The sequence below is a fragment of the Bombus impatiens genome, unplaced genomic scaffold (genome assembly GCF_000188095.3).
Source record: "Bombus impatiens unplaced genomic scaffold, BIMP_2.2 scf_0096, whole genome shotgun sequence".
Taxonomy (NCBI): Eukaryota; Metazoa; Arthropoda; class Insecta; order Hymenoptera; family Apidae; genus Bombus; species Bombus impatiens.
This window is the reverse complement of record NT_176515.1, coordinates 355,620-380,266: the sequence shown is the minus strand read 5'-3', so window position 1 is coordinate 380,266 and position 24,647 is coordinate 355,620. Positions and strand designations below refer to the sequence as shown.

Sequence of the window (24,647 nt, the reverse complement as noted above, 5' to 3'; positions counted from 1 at the left end):
CACCTAATGACAAAATCCGCAATCACTTAGTTGCCAAGCCAATATATACCGTATATTGTATATCTCGAAAGTCGATCGGTTCGGATTCTGAAAATTTCACGCGTGTAACGATATCGCCGCGAATTTCGACGAAACAAACTCGATAACAAAATTACGTGTTAAATCAAGAATAAAATTGCTGCAGGGTTGAACACTCGATATTTATGTAATAACGTCGAATGAAACCGTGGCATCTATCTGGCATCGTGCGTTTCTCGATGCTGTTGACGTCATGAATGTATTTTCGCAGGTATTGTCGCAGTCGTGTGGTTGTCAGTCGACGTTGGTAAAAGGGATGCTTGCGAAAGTATTCGCAGCAGCTGGTGCTGAAAATGCGGTGCACGGCTCTGCTTAATCGGTTCTTCCATTACAGATGCGGCGAACCGCGCGCAAGAAGTGGCGCGAACCGCGCGCGTCAAATCGTATTACCTCGAAGGAAATGCGGCCGAGACAGCTACGCGAAATTCTTGGTATCGAGCCTATAGGTAGAGCTTTCCAGAAACCGGAAACTTGACGATGGGTATCGTATTCAGCTTGAATTAACGCGTGTATTAATTAACTCTGCATATTTGCGTCTTGCTACCTATGCATATTTGAGTCTACAAATCTTCGTACGCGCTTTCGACTATTTTTCAGCTCAGAATCGCGAAGTATGAGAATCTCGTTCTCTTCTCGCATCAGGAAAATTGTATTAGGTTGTCCGAAAAGTTTCTTTCGTTTTGTAAGGAAATAATACACGCACGATATTTTTCGTTTTATATCAGTTTATCGAATTGTGCACGAACATAATAATAGAAATAGAACGAAATGGATCATACCTAATTCGATAAGATAAAAACAGAAATTGTTGTTCATCTGTTATCACCTTATGAAACGAAAGGAACTTTTTGGACAACCTAATAGTATAAATGAGCGTTATTATAATTTCTTCGTCAGAGACCCTTGTCACGAGTCCAAGCGAAGATTCAATTGGGATAACTATCGAGTATTCTCGATGCTCGGTCTAATCTCTACGAACGTTCGCTCGCTCTTGTCACGAAGGAGCTCTTTTGGTGTGAATGTCTTTACAGATTGCTCGATGACCGTTTACACTGAACGAGCACGAGCGAATGCTCGCTCTACGTCGCTGCTCGTTTGATCTAAACGTACTTTAAAGTAGATGCAGCTCGACACGACGAACGAAATATTCGAAGAACGACGTAGCTACTCTCGTAAGAATCTGTGTGTTCGATTGTACCGATATATTCGTCGGAGGACGCATACTGTGAAACGATAGTTTTAATGGTGATACGTCGTCGTCTACGTTCAACGAGAAACAACGACACGAACGCATCGAACAACGTGGCCGGTGTACGGCTGCACAAGTGCACATGTGCAGGGCGTATACACGTTTATTGGCTCTGCTTGTTTAGACAGGAAGTACGTGGTTACATATCCGTGGACGACTCCTAGACGATCGTGTTTGTCTTTCTACACAAAGGGAAGCTGGAAATTCGGCGAAGGGCAAACACTGTTTGTTCCTGTACGCTCGCATTATCGTTGCTGGTAATTGATACATCTGTACCTATTTGATGGATAAAAATTGAAAAATGAAAGTTTTCCTATCGAAATCCTTCTCCAGCTTGTGAAAGATATCGTTTCTCGTTAATTACGAACGTCGGAAGATTCCTAAACCAATTTCGCCGGGAACAAATATATTTATTCGATAAATTAATAATCTATTAATAGACTGCGGATTCCTATACATTTCTAGACGATTTGAAATTTATATATTTAATAGAAGCAAACAAATTCTTCCATTTCCTAGTTGTATTCGCAAAAGTATAAATTTCTTCCGTTAATGTAGGCGCGACATCGAACGTGAAACGATTAAGTTTCGTTTATTGGTTATAAATATCGAAAGAAAGAAATGCATTGTTCTGGTTATATTCCAACGCAAATATTTCAACGTTCGGTTCGTAATTACTAGAGAGATCGTGTTTGGCACTTGTATCGCTGGTAGTACAGCTATGCCCGTAGGTAGCCAGTATACCAAGTGAAAAAAAGTATCGATCACTGTAATACGAATAGACGGAAACGACACAACGAGACGATTCGGAGGCTAAATAAAACAAAACTTGTTGAATATGTAGTTACGGCTGATTGAAATTTCGACGAAAGACTGATACGTCGATCGGTAAACACCGGTGACGGATGAGCAACATCGCAAGAATCAATGGTAACCGGTAACGACAAGGATAGCAAGGAAAGGGCGAGAACTGATCGCTCAACATGCCGTGAAAGAGAGGATAGATGTAGCTACGAACACAGAACTGCAGCTCGAACTCCAGTAATGGAAGCCGCAGACACGAATTCCACGATTTGCAACCGACCAGCCATTGGAATGCTCTCTGGATCAAGAGACAGATAGGTATATGAGCAAACTCTGGATACCTGGCCACTCTGGCTTCATTGTGGATATACAAGCGCGATTTACTTGCTCCGACGTTAGTGCATCCGCGCGTAAACCTGCTCGAGTACCAAAGGGACTCTACGATCATGCGTGTCATCGAGCCAACTCTCTCTCTATCTTTGAATCTTTCAAATTTTTCGTCCTTCTTCGCATATACCGTTGTACCATTACTACGCCCTATTTATAGCGACTATCGTTTCTTATTTTCTGTATCAAATATACGCGATATCGTTCGTCGACATGGTTTGTTGTACTATTAGGTTGCCAACTAAATGATTGCGGATTTTGTCATTAGGTGGTAATGGAAAAATCCGCGATCACTTAGTTGCCAATCCAATGCATCTAGGTTGTCTGACTATGGGGCTGCCTGTACTACTAGCACGCTTTACAAAAGTAATCTAAAATTTATTTCACATTGATTCCCCCGTTTTTAATTTCTTCTTTTGGGTTTAATATCGCGTACCTCGTCTTTCTGTTTGTTATTCCTCGATGCTGGAAGAACTTAAGAGACAAAGTCCAAGAAAACCGGAGCTATTTTTCGAGTTGTCTACTTTCTCGAAGGAAAAATTCGTTTTTACGATATAATCACAAATAGTCCCGTTCGGAACACCTTGCCGCGTCTAGAACGTTTGATCTCAACCATACGTTCCGGTCTAAATGTTATATTCATCTTTCATACCGTTCTGTTCAGAGTTCTTTTACATCGACTATCCGATAGGTACGTTAGATTACGGGGTGTCAATTTCAAATTCTTCGAACGCTACATCACGCGAATACACAAGTAACCGAAAAAGAATTTACATTCGAAGACAGAATAAACTCTCTTCCTTTGGTTTATCGTTTCTTTCCTCCGATGGTACGACGTTTCGTAGATCTGCATATTTCTTAACAAGATATTTATCACGTTGCGCTCGTTGCAATTGTTATAGGTCATTCGCTGCTATACAGCCAACATCGATTCAACGCTCGACGTTGATCTACCGCCAGCTGAAAATACAAGACGTAAAATCGCGCATTTCGAACGTTCGGACAAAAATTCTACTCCATCGCATTACTCTCCACGTTGAGTCGTGGTTCGGTAATTACGTCCTCGTATCGACAATGATTTTTGCAAATATTCGGTTTTACGATATCGGGTCGACGAGACGAGGCGTGTCTCGACCATTTGCCCCAATTTTCTTTCCAAGTAACTCTTTCTCTCCGCGTTCGATCGAATATCGTTTCAAGGTATATTCGTTTCACGATCGAAGGATCGTAGCGTGTGTCGATACTTATCTCGTTGCGCGTATTTTCCGATCAACCGAGCGGCAGCGCAATAACGACGTACAATGAAGTCGACAGAAGCGAGATCGTACGTAGTTGTTATTCGCTAGAGGATGAAGCGAAACGCGACGCTGTCGTTACGCGAATACGTAGGTCCCAAGGTAACCTATCTACGTCATTGATCCGATAGAAACCTCGACCATGCTACTTTAAAGCGTCTATTATCACGGAACGCGTTAATATTTCACGAATTGTCGAATAAGATGATGCAGCATATTTTGGTTAAAATAAAGTACGATTCTACGGTCGTTGTCGATCGTTTTATAGTACACACAGGTTGCAGATATTTCAAAGGAAGGCGATATAACGTTCGACGCAAGAAGCACGTTAGACGCTTGAATCTTTTGGAACAACGTATTTTTATGAATATAATATGAATTCGCGTCTCGGTAATATATCAAAGTTAAAGAAGCGCAATGAAAAAGATATCTCGATGGATCTTTGTAGTTTATTACGAAACGAAAATAAGATAAAAATAGTACGAACTAACTTCTCAAATTGCTATTGACTTACTGCTTCAAACATGTATAAGATAGAAGACGGGGAAGTCAGGTTGAAATCTTCATGAGATACAGTTACGTTTCAGCGTTGGTAAGATGGAACGTTCCGTGCTCTTTAGCAATAGGTACTCCTCGACCTCATCAACGATAGTTACATTCCGCCCTTCATAAGCTGCAGTTACATATTCGCTTTCAGCATTTACGTTTCGCTCCGTCTTTCGAATTAAATATACAGGGTGGTTGGTGGTAGCGGGTGGTACAAGGGGAAGGGGGGCGATTCTACGCGAAAAAAGAAGTCGAAAATATAGAATGAAAATTTTTCGTTCGAGGCTTTGTTTTCGAGAAAATCGATTTTAAATTGTCGCTCGGTACGCGTGCACTTTATCGCGTCTCGTTGTAACGGATCTCACTTTAGATCGTTGTCTCGATTGACGTTATTTTTTTAATTTTTAAAATTTTAAAATATTTAAATTTTTAAATTTTTAAAATTTTTAAATTTTTAAATTCTTAAAATTTTTAAATTTAAAAAATTTTTAAATTTTTATTCAAATTTTCGACTTTTTTCGCGTAGAATCACCACCTTTCCGCTTGTACCGCCAATTACCAACCACCCTGTATATCACACTATAACCGGTGAATCTTTTCGTTGCCTCGTAATTCCTTGCATCGTTTTAACGCGTCTTGCGATAAAATTGCGAAGAAGCGTCAACCATGGCCATTTGCACGTGAAAACAGGAAAATTGCGACAAAATCCTCGTTGGAGAGACATATACCACGATCATTGGTGGAACGTTCAGCTGTGCGATTCTTTACGATAATTGGAATCGCGAAACTGTTCTAGCAGATACTGGGAACGCTCGTCAACGAAGGCAGTTTATCGCCAGCGTTCACTGAAAATTCAAATCGGCTTTCCGGTAAGCCCGTAAATCGCGGAAACCGTGCCGTCTTATTATTCAAATCATTATTTACACCGAGGAACCTGGCGCAGTTGGCATTACGGCTGGCACGGCAAGTGACTCATAAAACCAGGCTATAATAGTCGGATCGGGAGAAATCCGGATCGTCGAGCAACACGATTTGCTCGTCGAAGCTTGCAAGTTTGCCAGTCAAAACTGCGAACATAGGTTGAGCTAACACGCCGATAAACATTTACAACGACGGAACGGTGCATCGCGGTGTACACCCGATGCCTAACTATTGTTTGAGAATAATATCTGAACGTATTGGAATTAGACAGTGTGTGAGAGAGAAAGAGAGAGACATTCAGTCTTCGTTTTATAAGAATGAGTCGGTATTTGTAATAGCAATGCTCGTTAACTAATTATTCTAGAGACCGGTAACTTCCAATACGCAACGGAAGCTCAAGTTTGCGCACAGGATGAAGCCGTTCCACTGGAATTAATTCCATGTAACTTGCCGTGTTGTAATATAATTTACCGCCGCTGCATTGCACGAACCGTGGGACAAAGGATAGGACTGGCGAACATCGGCAGATTGCGAGCTTCGTATCCGTTGTTTACGGATCGATCAAACTTATTTTGTCAATACCGATGCATTTGTATAGAGACAGAAACGTAACGCGAATCACTATGTATCCGCAGTTAGCTTCGATTGCTCTAGTTTGCGATACGGATTCATCGCGCTTAATTATCGGTATCAATGACTTGTCTCCGAGCACAGCGATAACAAAGCAGGCGAAATTTTACAAATTACAAATCATTTGACATTAATAACCTACAATTTGCGACTAGTCGACGCGTTAATGTTATTAGTCGATAAATTATTATCCAATTCGTCGTTCCTATCGTTCAATAATTCAATTTTCCCGAATTAACCCTTATAATCAACACGAAACCAATAACTATGTACAAAGTGTAAAATATCACGTTCCTGATCGAGTTGTCGTCCACGCGGATTGCACGATAGATCGGCGTTTCACGCGTTCACCTATATCGGCTCTATATACTATACGCATTGAGAGAAACCGTGGTAGAACAAGAAAGCCGAGATAATCGTAGGATTTCGATATTTTCGCCGCAGAAGCACTCGGTAATCATCGCGCGGCAGCAATATGGACGACATAACTGAAACGGTAATTGTTATAGCGATCGTTAACACATCGACGTTGAAAATGGGTCGAACGCATGCGCTAACGAAAATAGCGAGGCTGAATGTGTTCGGTTAATCGCGATGGTCTGCCGGAGGATTAACAATTCCATTGGCGTTAAGAGCGACGCGCAACCCTTCCAGTTACCTCGGCTGCTGCCGATTCAATGGGGTGGTTAATGAATTTAAGCTATCTTCGTACCCACCTCCATCTGCACGACGCGCCAAGCTCAGCCAAAGCTAGCCAAGATATACGCGGATCCTTCTATACGCATTCAGAGCCAGAATGCACGCGCTTCAGTTCATTCGCTCTAGTTCTACGTTTTATCTCGTGTGCGTTGCGTCGCGACTTCTGAATTTGAAAGTTCAACTTGTAAAGCTATTTCTAAGTCTCCGAGTACACGCAGTCTCGCGAAAGTCGTCGAACGCTTGTAGATATTAGGTTGTTTCTTTCGTTTCATAAGGTGATAATAGATGAACGACAATTTCTTTTTTATATTATTTTATCGAATTAGGTGTGATCCATTTCGTTCTATTTCTGTTATTATGTTCGTGCATAATTCAATAAACTAATATTGTTACGTCTCGAAGCTTACTATAGGCCGTGTTCCTAACCGCCTTTCTTGGTATGACAGTGTCGCAGATAGATCGTCTTACATGACCAGCGAGATATACACGATATAGCGATAAGCGTGTAACGTCAATTCACATCAGAGACCAGGCCGCACACCGCGGACAGGATGGCGCCCAGATGTCTGCATATTCTTGGTGCGCACCCTCGATAGTCTTAAGTACCCACCAGGAGTCTTGGCATTTTCATGGTTAAGGTCCTTCGGACCAAGCGAGTATTTCCTGTCTTAGATTTCCCTTTACGTTTATTGTCTACCACGTGTTAGCTTAGAAAGTTGGTTTTCTTCGCATCTAATATGTCCCATTAGCAACTTTCTCGCGAGGGCGGCTGAAACCCTTCCTGGTTCACCAATCGTCTTATTATCCAATCGGAGACGGTGTCTATTGCCCTCGCTTCCTTAACCAAAATCGTCATCAACAAATCCGATAGTCCCGTGTCCTTAGACACACCCATCCGTAGCTTTCCTCAGACACGGTATCGTCGGTAAGACTTCACTTATTCTACGTCCTTAGAATAGTCAACATATCTTTATCGGTCTCTACCTTTATAACAGTCGCGTACTTGACGTATCGTTGTAACTAAGTCTTACATAACGTGGTTGGAGTGAATTGTGATTTATGTTAATTCAGTGTGTGTTACATTGTGATTGCTGAATTCGTAGTGAAGTTTAATTAAAACAAAGTTAATAGTCGTGTTACGACTCAGCTATTTTATTTCATCAACCAACCCTTAAGTTTACGTGACAAGCGCATAGTTGTCGTCAAGCAGCGAGTTCTAAAAAGCATCGACTCGCCTTCGGTCCGTTATTTTACCTACGCGAAAAAGGTGGCATACGTGACCATAGGTGCGAACGGTTGCGGGACCCGAGCGTGGTGGGAGTCGTCTCCAAGAGAAGACAAAGGAAAAAGTCAAAGGGCAATCAGTGTCATACGAGGAGTCAAACCGAATGCGTCGGTAAGTTCAGAGAAATAAAATCAAGGTCGCTTAGTTAAACGAATACGTCGAGAAATGTTATAAAGTGGAGTCGAATTATAATAATAAACTAGTTGTATCATCGTTAAATCATTTGTAACGTGTTAACTGTAATTTTAAATATTGTTAAAAAGAAGCTTATATTAGCCGTGTTAATTCAGTGCTACAGTCGTTCGAACTACCTCTGTTATCCTAATCGAAACAGAGGAACGACTGATTCGCGGCGTCCTTTTATCTATCAAAATCGTAACGAGGATTTACACCTCTCGCTGACGCGTTTCCTCGCGGTCGCGTCTCTTCGTGAACGGTCGTGACAAATATAAAACAAAAAACATTGTGAGTCTGTTATTTCCTTATAAAACGAAAGAAACTTTTCGGACAACCTAATACATCGTGCGTGTTACAGGATATTTTGAAATTTCATTGGCGCTGTTACGAGACTCGACCGTCGTAATTATATCGGTGAAACTTTAAACAAATCTATAAAGGATCGCGAGATACCGTGCCATATTTAATATTTATTATGCGTTTAAGATTCCAGTCAAATTAGCCTTCGCCAATAATTCCGATTGCGTACAAAATTACCATAAGAGATATTTGAATCGGTTCTCTCATTATCGATTGTACGATTAATTCTGAATTATTCAGCGTACAAAATTGATACGTTGGATTCGTAATTTTGAGTGGCTCTGTATGCTACGTTCTACGAGATCGATTCGTAATTTTAAATCACTTGGTAGGCTTCCAGTCTATTTCAATGGAACCGTACTCGAGGTAGATTGGTCGTAGATGAAAATGTTGGAAAGTAGAGTCGTCGGTCTGTTAACTGGGATTCGTTAACGCGTAACAGGGCGTAACGTATGTTTTGCATTTGATGAAAATGTGTTCACCGGTGGAATAGACTTAGTCTCTCGTGGCGTAGCGCTAACCTCTCGTGTGTCGGCCGACTGGGACGAAAATCAGAATTTATCACGCGTCGTTCGCGAACATGGCCATCCGCTAATCCGTTTTCTCCGCTTATTATCCACCATTAAGACCGCCAGAGAAAGCAGACCGTAGCGGGATTCTTGTCTGGAAAATTCTGTTCTGCAAACTCTTCTCAACTGGCAAGCTCTTGGCAGAACCACGGATTTTAGTTTGTTTTTGTGAAAATCTTCTCCGAAGAATGTGTTTTTCTCGTTTTAAATTTGTGTTTTTTATTTTTAAATAGCGTTGCGTTCCTTTCGCGTCTTTTTTATCTTTTCCATTTGGAAGTACCGTTATTTCCTTTCCTCCGCTATCTTTTTTCGCCTTTTGTATCTTCTAATCGAGAATAATAGAAATTTAGTCTTTGAGATAACGAGATTATCGCATATGTATCAACATATTTCGATTTAAGTTGGAATCGTATAATTTTTTTTTATTTGGATGAATTTTATAATCGATTCTCATCGAGAATTATAATCAAATTTTTCTGGCGTGGTACTATGTCGTGTTTAATAAGCGTTTATCGTGTGTTTGATTCTAGTTGAATCTAGTGCTTTAATCTAAAGGGTAATGTCTTCTTAGCCTGCGGATCTGATTCGACGTGTCAAGTGATTGAGTAATTAGTGGGTTTTGGTGGTTATTAACTATTACGTTATATCTATTACTGAATTTGGATATTTCCTCTTTGACCGTGAGTATCTTGAGGTCGCGATGTATCGCTTCATTGGTGACTTACCAAGGTGCAGAGTTTTATATTGGAATCGTTGAGGAATTTCTATGTTGGAATTACTCGCCGTTCCCCATAGTTTGATTCTATAGGTCCAAACAGGTTTTAATATGACCTTATATAGCGTTATTTTACTCTGCGCGCTTAAGTTGGAACGTCTGCAAATGAGCCGGTAGAATTTTTTTCATTTTGATCGAAATTGTTTGGATTTATCTACGATATGTTGTTTCCATGTCATTCTTCTGTCCAGAATCATGCCCAGATACCTGACTGACTCTTTGTTTGGAATTGGAATATTGTTTATGGTCACCTGTGGGCAGGTTTGTTTTTGCAGCGTGAAGGTTATATGATTGGATAGGATCGTAGAATATCGACGAAGGAATAAATAGAATGCTCGTTTGAACGAATGCGCCTATCTCAGTCGCACTTTCATACTTTCAACAGGATCCGTCGAGTTTTACGATACACACGCGCGTACGTTCGATTTAAAACGAACCAGGATAAGTGTAGCAAAGTGTTTGAGAAAATAGACACGATTTTACTCGTCGCGAAGGCGAATTCTATTTTTACTTGATTTTCAATTCGCTGGAGAGTAAACAGCTAGTCGGTAGATTAAAACATTTCCTGAAATTTCGCTGTTCCCTGCTATCATTAACGAACGTTTGTCAACCGAACGTATTTATCAGCCAAATCGACGTAAACTTTTTCCAGACAATACTTCATTTTTACACGCGTTTCGGGAAATTTCGATACGACCACGCGCAAGCTTCGATCGGCGAAAAAAATGTCTCGCTATGGAGTTGAAAATTCGACGAGCGCGTGGGGACATCATCAACGAGGTTACGTGACCAGTGAAATTAATTGCATCGCGTTCAAACGGCCGAACAGAGACAAAAATAGAACGGAATATATGGATTTAAATATATATGTTGAAACTACGTTCTAAAAGCGGAATAGCGTACGATCTGCGATCGTTCGCTTCGATCGACGTTCGATCTTTAACTCGTCTATGCAAAACGATATAATTAAAAATAACGTAGACAGCAGAACGAAGGAGGGAACTAATTAAAGTCCGTCTGGAAGCTAAATTAAAAGTAACGAAGCACGGAGTTTATAAAGACAATCGATAATGCTAACGGGAGTGTTTAATAAAAGTAGAGTAATATTTTCGCTTAAATCAATTTTGTCGGAATAAATTCTTGCGTTTTCGCGAGAAAGACCGAAAAAAGATAAGTTTGCAAGCTTAAAAGAGGCTTTGTATTTTACGTTTTAATCTTTCAATTAAAGGCACCTACGCGAAATGTACGGCTTACATAAATTTCGAACGAGAACGTCGAGGCAAAGGTTGATGGGTTTCGATAAATTTTACATATTTTCATTCAAATATCGACTCATGAAGTAACTTAATTTATTGCACAAGCGTGCGGATTAACTGCATCCAACAAGAAGCTCCACGGAATATCGTGTTTCTCTCGCAGCTGCGTTGTAAAGGTTTTAAGGAAGCTTTAAACTTCAAACACGTTGTAGTTGGTGGTCGAATCGTGTTGCTTGTAAATCCAGCGAACAGAATTCAATCAGAGACTTCTCCATTAAATGTACGCAAACTCGCGAAAGAATTTGGACATTCGTAGAAACATTTTATGAATACGTCGCGTGTGTTATAGGAAACGTTTGGAAATTTCATTTGATTAATATGTCTGTAGTATCTAAATAGTCCAGAGCAAGGACGAGAAAGGATGTTCTATATGAAGAGAAGTTTAGTTTTATTTTAACGAGCAATACCCAATGCAAAAACTGACTACAATATCTTCGTACGTCTTATTCTAACACTCGGCTCACAACTTCTGTCCGCCCAGGTCAAAAGATGCTGACCCTCAACCCTCGCACCCTTCTCCCACCCCTTTACTCATTTACCTTTGACGTGACCAAGGCATACACACTCTTACTTACCTGTTTGGACCTACGGAATCCAACTACGGGGAACGGCAAGCAATTCCAACATTGCAATACTTCAACGCTTCCAATCGAAAACGATAAGATCCATTATAAATGCACCCTGGTATGTCACCAACGAACTAATCATCGCGACCTCAAGATACCAACAGTCAAAGAGAAAATAGCAAAATGTAGCGACAGATATAGCAAAAGAGTCAACAGACATCGCAACCCCCTAATTACTGGATTACTTGATACGTCGGATCAGATCCGCAGGCTGAAGAGACACTGCCCTAAGACCTAAACGCTAGATTTAATTAGATATTTATATTAAGTAATATTTACTTATTTATGATACTTATAAATTATACTTATCTATAATAGGTATTAACTTATTATAAATAATTAGCCATGTCACTGCGCCACGCCAGAAAAAATTACGAAAAATTCTCAATGCGAGAATTGATTGTAAATTTTAATAAATAAAAAAAAAACTCTTACTTACACACACACACTCTCTCTCTCTCTTTCTCTCTTCTCCAGCACTCTTATGATTCTTAGTTTATACCTTAAATTTACAACTTATACTATCCCGAGAAAACTCGAACTTAAATATATGATAGACCAAGCGTATTACCCCCCTTTTTTGATATTACATGTCACATTTAATATATACAATATTTTCTGTAGTAGGCGTTTAAGTACTTTTGCGAGGCAGCGTACATTCGTTTCAAAATTACATCGATATTGTTTGATAATTGCTGGAGAAAATCGAACAAGTATCGTAGATTTTTGTCTATTTCTTCAGCGGAATTCGATAGAATGAGATGTGTTATAAAATCTGATCTATCGTATCGTTTTAGTACTTTCGTTTGTTGTATTAGGTTGTCCGAAAAGTTTCTTTCGTTTCGTAAGCTGATAATAGATGAACAACAATTTCTGTTTTATGTTATTTTATCGAATTAAGTATATTCGTGCATAAAACAATGAACTAATACAAAACAAAAAACATCGTGCGTCTATTATTTCCTTATAAAACGAAAAAAACTATTCGGACAACCTAATAGATCAAAGCGTAATGGAGGAAACGAAAAAGAAATACGAAAGACGCTTGTATCTGTACGAAACTGTAGTGGCTTTTATGCTTGAGCAAATTCTCAGTTGCGTTATCATTTTGTTGGAACAAATTCGTAGTTTCTGAATTAGCTGTACACACGATTACGTTAGTACTAACGCTCTGTTGCCTCATAATGGTAATCGTGATTAACGTAGCTCATAGGAAATGCAAAGCAACCAACGATTCGTGAATAAACGTTTTTAACGATACACATATTCGAAACTACCGAACTGCAGATTTGTTTTATGATACGCAGATAGAGTTCCGTTAGAGTTTCTCAAATTTCTCTTGTAATTAAATGGTGTACCCTGCGATTAAAATAAAATAAGATAAAAAAGAAAATCTTGTAAATCGTATTCAATTGAATCGTATAAAATTTCTGTTATTTTTGTGTTATTCGATCGATGTCCGATGTTCTTTCGAAAAACGTAAAACATCATTGCCATTTCTTACGTATCGAATTGCGGTGCAATGAAAATTAGAAGGTGACGAAAGAATTAAGAAAACGACGCTTATAGGAATTCGTTTCCGAAGAATTATATTTTTCTTGAATGTAGCGACGATAGTAACAGCGGTAATACTCTTTGTGTCTGACGTACGCGTTACAATATCCCTGCAACTATTTACCTCTAACTTAATCTAATTCATTCCGTCCTAATTCTACGTTCCAACTGTGATAAAATCTCGCGAGACTAGAACTTAATTGCATTAGTACCCTTGCGCAACCGAATGTCTTCATTTTGTTTCTCCGCTTCTTGTTTCAATTAAAATATTAATTCTCCAACATGGAAGTACATTAATACAATATTATTGTAGCGGATTACGTCCTTTTCTCCCTTAAACACTTTAATTTCATTTTCCAAACCTCGTAACGTAATATTAGCGTAAAATAATATTCTCCCTTGTTCGCGAAAAAAAAAAAAAAAATAAAGAGAACGAAGAAAGAAATCGAAAGCTAACGATAGGAAAAAAATCGAAATTAAAAATAGAAGAAACGAACGATAATAAATAAAACGTTGGTCAAATGGAATATGGCTTTGTATGGAAACGAAAATAAAAGGAAGTAGTTGCAGTTGATCGTTCTTGGAGTTGGTTGTCCAGGTATAATAAACGAGTTCTCGTGCGATTTGTTGGCGGCCGCGCGTGCACGTAGAAACAGAGGCTTACACGGTGGCATGGTGTGACACGTATTTTATGATTGTGTAGAACATGGCCTGGCCAGGTTGTAACGCAGTTGTTTGCCGCGCTTGTTACCGCTAACTAATGTATTTCCCGCCCATTCGATACCGCGATCCACCGATCAAGGGATCCACTGAAAAACGATACAAGTGGGGGATTAGTAGAGTGGTAACGGGGAAATGATAAAAAGTACCGGACAAATTGGACGTTGTGAACATAGGGGATAGCGGAACGGAAAGACCATGACGATTTCCAAGTCGCTGTTTCCGCTTGTTTACTAGTTTTACCGACAGCGCACGCTAATTTGTCGCTTGTTATACAAAGTGTTTCAAGTAGAGAACATATTTCAGAATTGTATATTTAGCGACGCTTACAGCCTAACGTACAAAGTGTTCCAAACGTGGAACATCAATTTACTAATGGATTTCAACTCTCGAGACGCGAGTGACGCCGAAATCGCGTCTACTTGTCCTCTTAATTTCTTGATCCTCGCCCTGAACAATTTACGTCGACGTACATCCGCGCGAATTTTTACTCGAGAAAATATTAAACGAAATACCGTACGTACGATTTTCTTTCTTCGATGCTGCGAGATCTACGAAGACGTACCGAGTAACTTTCATAACAATGTAACGATAAACACGTTCCTCGATGTTTAACCGAATAGTTAACGAAAACGAGTAAAACATACCCGAGACGGAACGATAAATCCATTTTAATCAACAGGAATATTTCACGCGCGAGCGTTCGAATAAATAACTCGGCGCAACGAGACAAAAACAACCGAGAGGAAGAAGTAAAATACGGGGGAGAAAAATCTCGGAGCACATTTTCAAAGTGTGCACGACTTAAACGTGAGCAACATAACGAATGAAGAAAATAGTACAATACGAGGTAGATGGGGGAAAAAGGAAGAGCGTAGCCGAATAAAAAGGATGCCGCGGAGAAGAACAGGCAGGGAAATAAAAGTTAGCAGAGGGGTCGAGTAAATTACAACGCGTAGAATGTCCCCCGGAAGGGAAAGGCGCATGGTGTATCGCGGTTGGCGAGAAGTTGTTCGTTTTTTCCTGAACAGAAACGAATGTCCAGCGTCATAGGAGCCCGCTGGTATTTATTTTTTCTTTCGAAACGGTTTTTCGATTCGTCTATCGGCGATCGATCGCCGAACAGCGCCGCGAGATCGTTTGTCGAATAGACCGCAGAGCGCGTGTGCTTTTTCTCTGGCGTTATTCGTGGGCAAAAAGAAAGGCGCGGACGCCAGCGGCATAGAAACAGGGTCAACAAGTGCCGCTATTCCGCGATGCATCTGTACGAGTAGGAATTTCAAGAGAAACTGTAACCTCGGTACGCCTAGTTCACCATCGAGTTGTATCTGTGTCATTTTTTCGCAGGATCGATCGCTGTTCCGGCGTTTTCGATGGGATCCAAGCTGAAATTCGTTGCGTTTGGTTATCTACTTGGAGACTTGGCCGATTTTGATGGGTTTAGACGCGGGAAACTGGTCGACGTTGAAATATTTCGATAACTTGGAGATTTAGATGCGACGCGAGTTGCGTGTTGAAACAACTTTTGAATTTGAAATATCGATGTATAGATGGCGGATGTTTGGACGTTTATAGGAAATATAAGGGCGTACAGGCTGTAAAACGCATATAATTTACGAGCATGTACAGAGCGTTCGAAGTACAAGGATCGTAACTTGACTTTCTTATAAATCGTTCGCGGTATTCGAAGTTTCGGCGCAGTCAAATAAACTGGTTCGCGCAAATACAGAGCAGCTCGTTCACTGGCAGGCAAATTTTATTTGTCGCAAAGACAGTACGAAAGTGGCACTTGCAGTAACTTGAAAATGAAAATGAACATTACGAGATTACTCGTAGCTGACGTCGCTGAATAAACTTCCTGTCCCGACGCCACAAACTACGAGATATCTCGTAGTCGGCAGTGAATAGGGTGGAACGATGATCCATCGTCAAAATAACGAAACGGGTCGTGTTCGTCAGTCGTCGCAATCGATCGTACGAATTGGTCCATTGATAAATATATGTGGTAACTTATATGGGTCTTAGAGTAAGGACAAGTAATGATGTTATATTTAGAGTTAAGTTTAGTTTAATAAGAGATACTCGGCTCTCAACTTCCCGATTCATACTCTCCGGCTTCTCTACTTACACTCTCTGACTTCTCGACTCACACTGCGCGACTTCTCAACTCACATTCTGGCCGTTTTAGCATCCCTGTGCCTTTTCTTAGGCCCACCACACACGTGTTTTGCAGACGCCCGTTGCCAGGGTCACGTAGGCCTTTTCTAGAAAACTATACAATTGAAAAGACCGACGGCGCCTCGGCTCTCCCGACATCGTTCATGGTTAACTGGATGTTTCTTAGGCCCTTTCCCCCGATACTACATATATCTTAAAAACAACGAACCAGTCGATAAAGTTGTATCGATCGAACCTAATTAACACGAATATCGGAAGGGTAACGAGTGACGTGAGAAACGTCAGGGTAAAACGTTAGGGTAAAAAATGAAGAAGCTCGAAACACTCGTAGAACCATGTTATCGTGGATTAATTTATTAAATTTGCTTTCGGAGTAACCACAATGTGACAGGTTATTTCGCAACGTAGCGCGCAAAAGTTAGACGAACCGCTTCTTCGGACTCGCGTCAAACGTAGAAACATGAAATGCAACGAGCAGCGTACGCGTGTTCGCTGCAATTTCCGCAGTTGTTGCACCTATATACATCTATTTTTTCCAATCACGCCCGACTAATGCGACATAGTTGAAAGAAAAACAGCCAGTCGACACATACACGTAGCTTGAAAAAAGCTACGAATGAATAGGGACGTCGGAAGATCGTGAAAACTGATAACAAATGCATCGTGTTTATTCAGGTTCGCTGTCGTATTAAGAAAAGTCTTTTGTTCTCTCGCCAACGTCATGTCGCTGTTCGAGTTATTAGCGTTTTTTTTTCCTTTCTTGCGTCGACGTACAGTGATTCGATCTCAGCGTAGAAGGAAAAAGAGAACTGCACGGTTCTCTCGGTTTCAAGAAGATATCACGGTGCTCGCTCGAACATCGATATTTGTCCGATATGAAAATGTTTGTGAGAATAAATTGTGCATCGCATCTAGAAGCGAGAGCGTATCGCGCGGTGATATTTCTGTACGTATTCAGTCGTGACAGATTTTGAATGAAACGTACAAGGTGCGCTAGTAGCAAAACGCGTTAATAGCATCAGTATTAGTATAGGAAACGACGCTGGAATATTCTACGAGTAAAAATAAGAAGAAGCTGTTGTATGTTTATAAACAGAATAACGAACGATTCGTTAAAAAATAATAATACGATAAAATGATAACAACGGATTGTGTTTCTTTTAAATCTAACGATTAGACGCGTATCGCTAACGGGATTAAAGCTGAAGGAATCTCGATATCGAGCCTGGGTGAACAAATACGATGTTCTCGAGCATATCGACGGCATTGTGGTCGAATAGTGCTACTTAAGCTTTAACCTTTGAACGAATAGAAGATTCGGTGAAAGGATGGTCTGTATTCGTGTATCGGTCATTACAGATAATTCTTTGCCTCTTGATCAAAAACGGAACAGAAAAGCTGTTCGAGGTTCTGTCCGGATTACTTTTGTAAAGACTGCCTTTCCTATTCACTGAATTTGTTCGTTAGAAATAAAGACAGAAAGAAAATGGGAGGAAGAAACGTGATTCGCGTAGCCGGTGCATCGATTGCGGTGTCGGTTACCTAAAATACAGGCCCCAGTTTTCGTATAGCCAAGCCGACATCGAAATAAGGGAAAACCACTCGACTGAATTTCGCTCGATGCTTCTGTTACGCTAAACTTGCGAATTCTCCGTCCTTTAGCCTTTCTCCGAATTATCCGCGGTCACTCGACGAGAGTGTTCGATCGCGGATGAATTGCATAAAAGTCTCGAAAAATACTTGTATCGATCGAGCTGGTATTTAGAGATTCGTGAGAGTTGTAATTTTCCTAAGTTTCCCGTGGGCTATCTACGTCAACTTTAAATCGTGGCCAGCGATGTCGATAAAAATTATCCTTCGGCGAACTATTCTACAAACAAATTTTCGCAAACATGCGACGAATAATAAATCGACTTTAAAAGAGAATATCGGTTCATTTTTCAATACCAAAAATTTGAAAGTACAAAAATGCTGAGAACGCGCGTTGCACACGAGAATACATCAAGTATCCAAAGTCTAACGTAACCTATAATAAATTGTACGTCCGATGAAATAAACGTGTGTCCGAATGTATATGATACTCGTTAAAATATTCAATACGCGAGGAGACATACGTTTCCTTAGGCACCAGTTCCATAACGCCATTACCGAAATATATTTACCGGTCTCACATGATTCAGCTACTCGTTATGAATCCGAATAAATCACAACTTCGTACGAAAGGAACGATCGAAGTTTCATCGAAGACAGTTGACGGAACGTGGCAGTTTCCGCTAGAGTACTGCGTCTTCTAGCAGTAGCCTGACGGTAAGCGGTAGATCGATCGATTTTGGCACTAGGACCTCGGCAATTGTAGTTTCGAGCAATGTTTGCTCAATAAACCTCTGTGGACCCGACAAACTAACCGCTATTAGCCGCGGGCTCTCGAGCTGGAAGTTATTAATTGCATTGGTGGCACGGACCCCCGTGTAAACCATTGGGCACACGAGAAATTAGGGTGTTCCTCGTGAAACGCTGAATAACTGAATCGCGCCACTTGCACGAGCTGCACTTTGACGACGTATTGCCTGTCCGTTCGCTTCCGATTATTAAATTTCACATACGGCGCCCGTCGTCTACCCGTCTAATCGATGGTAGATCTATCGATAGAGATCACGCGTCTGTGAAATTATTATTAATTATCGTTCCTTCGGTCGCTGCTGTCTCCATCGACAATGGAGAATGCTTGGCGAAGGATCAGTACTTGCCTAAGGGATGAAACGTTAGTTAGAAATCACGGCGTTGTAAATTATTTAGTTCGCCTTCGTTCCAGTCACTCGAATCTCTTTTTAGCTTTTTTTTATTTACTTAGTTTGAAATATTCCTTCAAATTGCTGCTATCTTGCTGGATCAAGTCTGTTGAGGTTCAGGTTGACTGATCGAAGAACGAGTGGATGAATTTGTAAGAGAAAAGTATATTGAAATAATTAAAGGTATAAGTGTAAGTTTATGCTGATTTAGATCCTTACTCTCTTAGTGTTACTAGAAAATAGACAATGGAATGATAGGGAGCACGTTCGTGTATTGATAGCAAAAGAACATCACCAAAAAAGTTAAGCTCATAGCTTGGGCTAGAGGCTACAGGGAACATCAATAGAAATCTGTTTATTAGTATCTTTGTTCCTTGATCTTGCAACCCAAAACATAATGTATACTCAAGGGTACAATAATATGTACCTTTGCTTATTTAGAATATTTCTGGGTAATAGCAGTCTTCAGGTCACGGGTATGCATAAATAAAGATGTAGAGATTTTCTCGAGGTAGTTACATCAACAAAGTCGCTCGACTTTGAATAATTCCAAACATTTTACCGATATAAACTTATTGCTTTATTTGATTTCTATGATTTATTTGGTTTCCTTATTTAAGGAATTGAGATAGAACATATTGGGATGAAAAGAAGCAACGGCTTTGGAAAAAAGATTTATCCAGATCCATATTGAAATGTACGTTGTTATTAACGTTTCTTTTTATTTGCGATAGTAACAGAAATATTATCTGGAAGGTTATGCAAAAATCGTATGGCCAAATAGTTCGGCTTAATTTAAATGAAACAAGCACGCGAGTGTGTTGATTTTATGAAATTCATTTGCGAGAGTTTTGTTAAGCGTTCACGTGTGTAAATAAGTTGAAACAAGATTATTATATTAATTAAACAATATAATATCCTTTCATGCTTAATGTAAAATATTAAGAGGAAATTTCATTAAAAAAACAACATATCCGCTGGATTTATAGTCCACGCACGGAATATTTTTATCGAATATCATATTTTACGAAAATTTGATACGCAAGTGTTTCGTGTATACATTTCTTTGTCATTTTTTCCTTCCTGAATTCACAACTATGCTCGAATTTCTTTCGCGGTGTTATATTAGTTTCCGTCACGAGCCTCGAAACTCGAATTTAAAAAATTCACATACACGGACTCGCGAAAACGTTCGAAATAAATTTCGAAATGTTTTATGCAACAAGTACAATACGGCCGTAAAATTGTCCTACGCTAAGCATTAAAATACTTTCGTGAGCCGGTATGTTAATGTAATTGCTATTAAATTGGAAAGATTTAGCGCGCACGAAGTGTGCCGCATTTTAACACCCGTACGATTTTCCAACGAGCTGAATAATGACGCAATTAATATAATGACATAATGAAATTTTTTCCCGGCTAATTGTTGAATTATCGCGCTGCGAATAAATTGTTGTCCGCAAGTTGCGATAGAAGGCATGGCGTGTTGATTGCACAACGTTGTAACGTGTAAGCTGTGCATTGCGGTAATCATGCGTATGTTGTAAGCTTGCAGTACCGCGAACGATGGGCTATCGGTAGCGCAGCGTGCAGTGTAAGCTTTGTAGCGCGTCTGGTAGAAATTTTCAGCGGAAATAACGTTTCTGACAGTGATGAAATATGCAAGCCGCAACGCGTGCAACCTAACTGTCCATTAATAACTCTATTCATAAGTTGTTAACTTATTCTTACAATAGCTTAAAAATCGCAATAAATAAAATAAATTTCGATCGTTGGCCTGCTATTTCTATTTATTGAAATTTGAGCTTTTTAGTTTGCATATTGTATCTTTTCGTTTATTTTTCAGAATTGTAAGCCGATACTTTTGAAATGAGGAAGTTCCATAAATCGTATAAGAAACTTTCAACGTTTATTTCACATTACGTTTTTGTTTTTCTAAATCAGTTTAACGTCATTTTATTTAAATTAACCCTATGTTACGCGTATATTCGGATGTGTACGTCCCTTAATGTTTTCTTTTATCATCACGTAATTTGTACTTTACAATTTGTCCAGCTGGTAAATCGGTAAATTTTTCTAGCTTTATTGCTAAATAAAATGTGGATGGCTACCCCCAGCGGGATACCATCGTCCTTTAACGTTGGAAGGAGATCTTCAATCCTTTTTTGTTAATATAATTAGAAGTTGAAACGAGCCTCCATCGATGTTTCGTACGCTCGATAGAAAGCATCTTACAGTCTACTTTCTAAAATCGAATTATTAGCGTTCTACCTTCTAAAATGAATGAAAATTAATCGCTCGCGTACAAACGCTATTTCACAAGAAAATGAACGAATCGCGTAGGATACACGTAGTTCCTGGACGTGATAACATTAAGCGCTTTTCGCCACGATCCTGTCGAACGATCAATCCGCGCAGGATTTTAAAAAAAGTTTCGTGTGTTCGTAACGAAAGCGAATGCATGTTTTCGCTCAGATTACGCGATACGCTGGCGTGTTAGTTTCGCGCGAATTTGTTTTTCGTTCACCGTACGAAGCAACAGTAGGTTGTAATCCAATCGCGAGAAGACAGTACGAGAATAAATACTGCTCTGTCCGTTTATTCGTAACCTTTTTTCATTTTGTATTTGCCGTTAGCTACACGCGACCATGCGATAACGCACTTGCGTAATTTCTACCCTTGGTCAGCTTTCCCGACAAATTATTGCGAAACAAGAACGACGCGAAGAAAAGAGGATATCTCGTGGAACATTTATTTCGTTCTCGAGATTCGTTGTTCGATGGTTGCGTTGTATGATGCAGAAGATAGGAAATAATTTCTCCACTGAACTAGAGTACATTCTACGCTATACGTTTCAATTGTGTTAATTTTTTAGTGTTTTCTGTAGTCCTTTTTACAGGATTTCTTTTATCACCGTTCGTATATAGGTCAGTTAATATCGCGTTTTACAACGTTTAGGTGACTTACGTCGGATAAGCGTTTGGGAGTAGGATAATTAACATCCAGGAGCAGGCCACTTTTGTAAACATTCTGTTACATTGTACTAGAAATAATCGAGTGCGCTAATGTCGTGTAAGCATCACGATATCACGTACATTACCGACCGCTTCTGGGTATTTTCTCGTTAATCCAAGAAACCGAGAACACTTACGAGTTTAACGTAGTAAAACATGGCGATACTCTGAAACGTTTTATTAAAGAAACATTTTTAGTATATACAGTAGCAAGGAAGAAAAATACAAATGCTGCTACAAAATATGAAAAACGAAAAGCGAAACATTTACGTTTCTTCGCTCTTCTTCCCTTGTTCCCTGCACTATCACCTGGATTTCGTTAGACAGCGAGGTCAAACTTTTTCATTCGCACAACTGCCACTTGTCGCGCGAGTACCACCTGCGTGAGACATCGAAATAATTTGGAAGTTTCTGGGTAGAAACGACAGCTGTTAGAACAGTTTGCCGAGACAAGGACGAGAAGAAATTGTTTGTATTACGGTGGCTGTCTAGTCTAACAGGTATACAGCGGCTCACGAATATATTTCCTCATTTACCATAGAAAATTTTGATAAACTCGTTACGCGAATCGTGTGAAATTTCATTAGTACTGTGTAGTTTCTGTACTCCATGATAATTGTGCGAAGGCTCTAATAATTCTAATGTTTTACAAAGTTCAAAGTTCTTGAAATTGTTTTCAACGAGTCTCGTGTAACGCGTAATGACACAGGGTGGGGCGATAATCGCGGTACAACCTAGCAAGGGATGATTCCACCTGAAAGGATAAGAAAGAAATTTGCTATAACATTTTGTCGTTTGAAACTTCGTAGTCGAGAAAGTCAAGTTTGAAGATTTGTCCGGTATATTTCAATTTTTGCCAATTGCGTAAACGAGCGTAATTATTCGACAGAGGGTTCAGCTACGTTTGAAAGTAAGTCAAGAGCGTGGAATAATATTTTTTCGTAAGACGCTTCATCTTCGAGAAACATAAATTTGGAAATGTATCAGTTTGGAGAAATCTTATTCCACATTTCTTACTTATTTTCACGCGTGTAATAATCTCCTGTGAATTGTTTATTCATACACCTAGCCGATATTCAGCCAAACGATAGTGCACGCAGTTGACCAACTTGGAAACTCGATTTTCTCAGAAACGAAGCGTCGTATGAAAAATGTTTATCCTATATCTTCCACTTATTTTTTCACTTAGAAGCGATCATTCCCTGTTCGGTTGCTCTACGACTACCGCTCGACTCTGTATATTCGTAAAATGTTTCTATAGGTGATAGTGAAATTTCCAAGTGTTTCGTACAACACACGTAACGCACTCTCGCAAAAGACTGTTATAATCGTTCGTATAGGTTCGCGAGCAACCGCGAAGGCTTTCGCCTAGGGGTCTAAATCGTACGTTACATGGAACGAATTGTGACGACCCTGTGAAAGGGTTGCGAGGGTGCGGCATGACGGTGCGGAGTTCAAGAGTTGCCGATAGATTCATTAGGACGGTGGCATCAGGAAACTTGAGGGAGAAGCGTGTTTTCGGTCAAACTTCCGGTCAAATTGAATCACACGGAATTTCGTGGTAACAATCTTCTATTTGACTTGGACCGACCGTCTGATTTACTGCGGCCTTTGAGTCTACATACGTCGTTCAAAGCGATTGACTCGAACGGGAACTCGCTTTGTCTGCCTGACGAGTTTCGTTCTTCCTACGGATTCTTTTGAAACGACCGGGCAAATTGGTCTTCCTTTATTGTTCGGTTGCTCGTTTTTTAAACGTTTCTCGATACGCTCCGCCAAAGTTGCAATTGTTTAGTCCGCATTTGTTCCCTGTGGATTTTGTTGCGTTAAATTGTTTTCGAACTCGTGCGTTCATTAAAATCTTCGTATCCGTGTTAGTTTATTTGCTGTTTTTTTTTTTGCAATCTCGTATGGCGTTTCAATAATATTATTCTACGCTCGTGTTGCGTAATGCTATGTAATTTGTTTCTTAGGTAGAAAGTAGGAAACACCTTTCGATAGCGTAATGAAAAATTGACAAAATTTCGAGACAGAACGCAGTTACGTTTAAAGGACTAGTTCGCTGATTTTCATCCGATGATTATCGAATAAAACGTTACGACGACCGAGAGATTACGTGCTTACATTTCCATTATTTTCTACTTCCTTTCTTTCTCGTTATTTCATAATCATCTCGCTAAAATCAATGGAAAATGAACTTGTTCTACGCGAGGTACGAATTTTTAAACACGTAACGATTACACGTACGAAAAATAAGGGCGCGTTAGATACGAACGATAAATTTAAATACAGCAATACACGCGTAAAGTGAATTATTTTAATATTAGTAAAAAAAAAAAAAAAAAAAAATTGCAAAGCAGAAAGATATTCCATTAAATGTTCTACCGTATTTGCATCGGTTTCGCCTGAATTTCAAATTTGCATTGATCACGAACGTCCATCCTTCGACAGGAATTTTTTTTCCCTATAAATAATTCAAATGAAATATGAATTTCGAAAAGGGGAATGGACCCGTTAGAAATTCATTAAGACGATATTTGCAAAGAAGCGAGACACTGGAGAGTATACCGGGCTTTTCAGCGTGTAAAACTGTTAATCCGGCTGGCGAAAGGGTCGATCCTTTTTCTGGGACACATACATAGATCGGTGGAGTAACGCATTGATCTCTGGGCTGG

General features: G+C 39.8%; 1 protein-coding gene across 1 annotated transcript in view; it reads left to right on the top strand.

Moving 5' to 3' along the window:
- The window catches only part of LOC100741329 (peroxidasin-like), a 348,980-nt gene that overhangs the window by 73,473 nt on the left and 250,860 nt on the right, over positions 1-24,647 (top strand). The window lies entirely within an intron of this gene.